Below are 5,522 nucleotides of genomic sequence, written 5' to 3'. Positions count from 1 at the left end.
TTTCTTTCTCTCTCTCTCTCTCTCTCTCTCTCTCTCTCTCTCTCTCTCTCTCTCTCTCTCTCTCTCTCTCTCTCTCTCCCTCTCCCTCTCCCCCCTCTCTCTCTCTCTCTCTCTCTCTCTCTCTCTCTCTCTCTCTCTCTCTCTCTCTCTCTCTCTCTCTCTCTCTCTCTCTCTCTCTCTCTCTCTCTCTCAGACAGATGTAGACACATAGATACAGGCGTAGATACACACACACACACATATATACAGACATAGACACACACATAGACACGCACACATAGAAATAGACACAGACACACAGAAACGGAGAGCCAGGGAGGCCCTCTGTGTCTGTGTGTCAGGGAGATGCGTAGTCAAAGGGGAAGAAATGTGTAATTAGGAAATGCAGCTATTTCAGCCGCGCGACGAGGCGGCCGGAGTGGGCGCTGGTGCAGACATGACACTTCCTGGAGTCAAGTGAGAATGAGGTGGAGATGGTGGTGAGGGAGAGGATGGTGGTGAGGGAGAGGATGGTGGTGAGGGAGAGGGTTGTGGGGAGGGAGAGGATGGTGGGGAGGGAGAGGATGGCGGGGAGGGAGAGGATGGTGGGGAGGGAGAGGATGGTGGGGAGGGAGAGGATGGTGGGGAGGGAGAGGATGGTGGGGAGGGAGAGGATGGTGGGGAGGGAGAGGATGGTGGGGAGGGAGAGGATGGTGGGGAGGGAGAGGATGGTGGGGAGGGAGAGGATGGTGGGGAGGGAGAGGATGGCGGGGAGGGAGGGGATGGCGGGGAGGGAGAGGATGGCGGTGAGGGAGAGGATGGCGGTGAGGGAGAGGATGGCGGTGAGGGAGAGGATGGCGGGGAGGGAGAGGATGGCGGTGAGGGAGAGGGTGGGGGGGAGGGAGAGGATGGCGGGGAGGGAGAGGATGGCGGTGAGGGAGAGGGTGGCGGTGAGGGAGAGGGTGGCGGTGAGGGAGAGGATGGCGGTGAGGGAGAGGATGGCGGTGAGGGAGAGGATGGCGGTGAGGGAGAGGATGGCGGTGAGGGAGAGGATGGCGGTGAGGGAGAGGATGGCGGTGAGGGAGAGGATGGCGGTGAGGGAGAGGATGGCGGTGAGGGAGAGGATGGCGGTGAGGGAGAGGATGGCGGTGAGGAGAGGATGGCGGTGAGGGAGAGGATGGTGGGGAGGGAGAGGATGGTGGGGAGGGAGAGGATGGCGGTGAGGGAGAGGATGGCGGGGAGGGAGAGGATGGCGGGGAGGGAGAGGATGGCGGGGAGGGAGAGGATGGTGGGGAGGGAGAGGATGGCGGGGAGGGAGAGGATGGCGGGGAGGGAGAGGATGGCGGTGAGGGAGAGGATGGCGGTGAGGGAGAGGATGGCGGGGAGGGAGAGGATGGCGGTGAGGGAGAGGATGGCGGTGAGGGAGAGGATGGCGGTGAGGGAGAGGATGGTGGGGAGGGAGAGGATGGTGGGGAGGGAGAGGATGGCGGGGAGGGAGAGGATGGCGGGGAGGGAGAGGATGGCGGTGAGGGTAGTTGGTGGAGGTGATGGTGGTGATGATGAGGGGGGGGATAGTAATGGTCAGGAGGACGGTGGTGGTGGGGAGGGAGAGGATGGTGGGGAGGGTGGTTGGTGGAGGTGATGGTGGTGATGAGGGGGGATGATAATGGTCAGGAGGACGGTGGTGGTGGTGAGGGAGAAGATGATGATGATGATATCGTAACGGAAGAGAGAGAGAAAAGCATATGCAGTTGTGTAAACAAAGAGAAGAAATAAGTGAGTAATGAGGTAAAGAAAAGGCTCATAAATGGAGGCCTAAGGGATGGTCAATGGATTGCTAAAATGTCAGCGGTTTTAACACGCACACGCGCACTGCTATATTGGGGGGGGGAGGGGGCGGGTATAGCCTTTCCTTCGGCCGGGAGTCTGTGCCATTGCCTCACCATAAGGGTCACTTTCCCGTCCGCGTCGCTAATGTCAGTATCACAATTATCGTTAACTATTACCGTTGTCATCGATTTGGGGGACATTCTATTTGGTTTAACGACGTTATTGCTGTCATTTGCTGTTGTTTTTGTAAATGTTTATATCGTCACTATTAATGATTAATTATTGATAATTTAGTGTTTATTTAGATAATTTAAATGCGTCTGGATATTGTACAATGCAGAGATATCAATGGCTGGGGTTGTTGACAGCTGCCGTCTTCCTCGAGGCGCTTAGTATTTTAGAAGCACACAATTTTGAGTCGAGGCGCATTACACCGTGGCTTCAGAGCATTTATGGTAATTGCTAAAGCTAGCGTCGACGTACATATCGTATCCTATTCTTTTGATCAAACTATCGACGCCATTATCGTTTTTACGCTGGCTTTCCAACCACAAAGGGCCTTCCTTGGCTGCGTTGAGTTATTGATTATTTAAAAATAGGCCTACATAAAAGATTATGCGTGATGGACTCTGGTAAACTGAAGAGGGTATTTAGAAGGGGGAGGGGCGGTAGGGGGATGGGGAAGGGGAGATAAGATTCCATTACAGGGGTGTCAGTCACTTCGGATGGAAGGAGCGGGTTGGGGAAAGGGTCATAGCGCTCTTTTCTTTTTTGTTTGTATGTTTGTTTCTCGGTCTTCTCTCTCTCTCTCTTTTTTACGTTGTCTGTTTGTTCGGTTTCGTTTTTTTTGTGTGTGTGTGTGTTTGTCTCTTTTTATTTGTCTCGCTGTGTTTTGTCTTGCTGCCTCTCATTCTTCCTTTCTGTATTGTCTTCTCTCTCCACATTCATTCCCTCTCCTCCCCTGACCTCGTCGTTACTGCATAGTCATCCCTCAACGTACCTTCCCTTTCCTGCCCTCTCTTCCTGCTATTGCTATACATTATTCCCATTTCCTCCTTTTCACTTTGCGATGTTGCTCAATCCTCCCCAACCCCACTCCTCACCATCACCTCCTATTCTTCTCCTTTCTGCATGATTTTCCTCTTCTCCGCGTTCCTCCCTTCTCCCCAACCCCTATCCCCCTTTTTTTCCCTCCTTGCCTTCACGTTCCTCGTCTCCCCCATTTTCTTTTCCTTTTCGTTCTTAATCATTCACCCCCTCGTCTCCCCGCGGACTCTTCTAATTCCTCTGCCTTTCTCCCCTCTTCGCATTCCTTAGTCCTTTTCTTCTCCTCTACATTCTTATTCATTTTTACTTGTTCCCTTATTCTCGACCATCCTCATTCCTCTCCAACTCCTCCATATTCCGAATTCTACCATCCTTATTCTCCCACATTCTTTTTCATTCTCCTCCTTTTCCCTAATCTTCACATTCTCCATCCTATGTTTTTCTCCACATTCCAGTTCATGCTTCTTCTCTCCTCCACATCTAGCCCCCTCCCCCCCAAACCCCTCCTTTCGTTGCCTCGCAGGGAATGTAAACAGCGTAACGTGCTTCGAGTGACGGCGGAAAAAGGGTTCGATGCATAGTTTTGTTTATTTTGTAATTGGGATTGATTTTTGTCGCGTTCGTTGTAGGGAGGTTGTGGCGAGGGATGTGTGTGGGGGGGGGGGGTGAGTATGTGTTTGATTTTTTTTTTTTCATCATTTATCCTTCCGTCCCACCCACCCGAATACATATATATGTGTGTGCACAGACACATACATACATACATACATACATACATACATACATACATACATACATACATACATACATACATACATACATACATACATACATACATGCACGCGCGCGCGCACACACACACACACACACACACACACACACACACACACACACACACACACACACACACACACACACACACACACACACACACGTACGTACATTAATTTTCTGATCTGATAAAGTAACTGCAAAAAAGTATGTGTGCGTGCCAGACCCAAACGCAATGTCATCAGATTTCGAGTGAGAGCGCACATAATTGGCGACGCAATTTGATATTAATTCCACACATGTCACTTATCGGAGGGTTGTGACTTTGCTACTTTCACTCCTCCATTTTTTTTTTCTCCTTTTGTTTTCTCCTCTTCTTCACCACCAGCTTCTTCTTCATCTTCTGTTTTCTTCTGCTTCTCCTCTTCTTCCTCCTCTTATTTTTCCACCACCACCTCTACCTCTATCTCCTCCTCCACCACTACCACCTCCTCCAACTCCACCTCCTCAACCTCCTCCTCCTCCTCCTCCTCCTCCTCCTCCTCCTCCTCCTCCTCCTCCTCCTCCTCCTCCTCCTCCTCCTCCTCCTCCTCCTCCCCCTCCTCCTCTTCTTCCTTATTCTTGGTCCTAGCCAAGTTCCATTTTATATTTGTCTTCTAATTTGTCTTCGCGATTTTTCTCCTTCTTCTCTCCTTCGAAGTTCATTTTTTCCCGGCGCGGCATTGTGTCTTCCTTATTATTTTCCAGCTGTCCTCTCATTTTTCATTTTCGTTTTCCTTTCTCTCATGACTCGTTTGCGAAGATGAAAGAACCGGAGAGGTTTCGTGGAAGATAATTGGACCGGGCGAAGGTGGAGGGAGGGAAGGAGGATGTGATAAAGCAGGTGTATGGAAAGGAAGGAAGCAAATAGGAAAACGGAGAAGGAGAGGGGGAAGGGAAGAGAAATAGTGATAGAGAGGAAGACGAGGGGGGGGGAGCTTTGATAAAGCAGGTGTATAAGGAGGAGGAAGATAAATACTAGGGTGATAGGGAGAGAGAGGAAATGATAAGTGGATGAAGAAAATGGGACAGAGGGGGAAGGAGGCCGTAAAAAAAAAAAAAAAAAAAAAAAAAAAAAGGGTGCGTAGAAAGTAATGTAGAAAGAAGGGCGATTGAAGTAGGCAGAGAGAAAGATAATAGTGGGAAAATAAGTATGACGAAAATAGATAGGGAGGAGAGAGTGAATAAAGGTGGTGTGCGATAGAGAGGGTAAATGGATGAGGAGAGGGGGAAGGAGAGAGGATGTACAGAGATAAACGAATGGGAAGGAGGCCAAAATGTAAGAGAGATGAGATAAAGCGAGTGTATGAAAATGAAAGAGGAAAAGGTTCGAAGAGAGGAGGCTTGCGATAAAGCGGGAAGTAGAGTAAGGGAGAGGAGAGAAGAAGTGTGGTAAGAAAGGAAGGAAGAGATGAAGTGAGTGGCAGGGGTGTGGCAAAGAAGAAAGTGGAAGTGAAGGAGAGAAGGGGCGGGATGATAATAAATTGGTGAGAAAGGAAAAGGAAGAGCAGAAAGAGAGAAGATAGATATTTTGTATAAGGAATGGAGACACAAAAAATTATGGAATATGTGGGTGGAAAGGATATGCAAGAGAGGACGAAGGAAAAGGAGATAATGTTAAAAGGGAGATAAATCAGAGCTAAAAAAAACCGGAAAGTAGAGGATAGACATACGCTCAAATTCAGATCATGCTTCATCACGGTGAAGAAAGACACAATAAGCAGAGAAAAGAAAGCATAAAATACATAGGGCGATAGGGAGGCAAAGGTAGGGAAGCCATAGCAGTCGACTTCCATGTCTTGAGACACATCAGAGCGGTGCCTGTAACATTACCGCTCCCTATAAGACCGTCGTAC

The sequence above is a fragment of the Penaeus chinensis genome, chromosome 23 (genome assembly GCF_019202785.1).
Source record: "Penaeus chinensis breed Huanghai No. 1 chromosome 23, ASM1920278v2, whole genome shotgun sequence".
NCBI lineage: Eukaryota > Metazoa > Arthropoda > Malacostraca > Decapoda > Penaeidae > Penaeus > Penaeus chinensis.
This window is presented reverse-complemented; position numbering follows the sequence as displayed.